This window comes from Sturnus vulgaris, chromosome 36 (genome assembly GCF_052056855.1).
Source record: "Sturnus vulgaris isolate bStuVul1 chromosome 36, bStuVul1.hap1, whole genome shotgun sequence".
Lineage (NCBI taxonomy): Eukaryota > Metazoa > Chordata > Aves > Passeriformes > Sturnidae > Sturnus > Sturnus vulgaris.
Window position 1 is genome coordinate 395,217 of NC_142278.1, and position 933 is coordinate 396,149.

Below are 933 nucleotides of genomic sequence, written 5' to 3' on the forward strand. Positions count from 1 at the left end.
CAAAAATCCCGCCCCAAAAACAGCAAAAATCCCGCCCTGAAAGCCCAAAAATCCGGCCCAAAAAACCCCTGATTTTCGTCCCAAATAATGGGATTTTTGTCCCAAAATAATGGGATTTTTCTCCCCAAATAATGAGATTAATAATGAGATTTTTCTCCCAAAATAATGAGATTTTTCCCTCTAAAAGAATAAGATTTTTGTCCCAAAATAATGAATTTTTTCCCCCAAAATAATGAGATTTTTGTCCCAAATAATGAGATTTTTTTCCTAAAATAATGAATTTTTTTTCCCCAAATAATGAGATTTTTCTCCCAAAATAATGAATTTTTTTTCCCCAAAAATAATGGGATATTTCTCCCAAAAATAATGAGATTTTTCTCTCAAAATAATGAGATTTTTTTCCCCTAAAAGAATCGGATTTTTCCCCAAAATAATGGAATTTTTGTCCCAAAATAATGGAATTTTTGTCCCAAAATAATGGGATTTTTCTCCCCAAATAATGAGATTTTTTTCCTAAAATAATGAATTTTTTTCTCCCCAAAATAATGGGATTTTGTCCCCGAAATAATGGGATTTATTTTCTCCCAAAATAAAATTAATCACGTCCCAAATATCGACATCTACAGCAACTTGAGAGCCCCAAAATGGGAACTCTGACCCAAAAAATGGGAATTCTGACCCAAAAACAGCAAAAATCCCGCCCTGAAAGCCCAAAAATCCAGCCCAAAAAACCCCTGATTTTCGTCCCAAATAATGGGATTTTTCTCCCCAAATAATGAGATTTTTTTCCCTAAAATAATGAAATTTTTTTCCCCAAAATAATGAGATTTTTGTCCCAAAATAATGACTTTTTTCCCCCAAATGATGGGATTTTTCTCCCCAAATAATGATTTTTTTCCCCAAAAATAATGGGATTTTGTCCCCAAATTAATA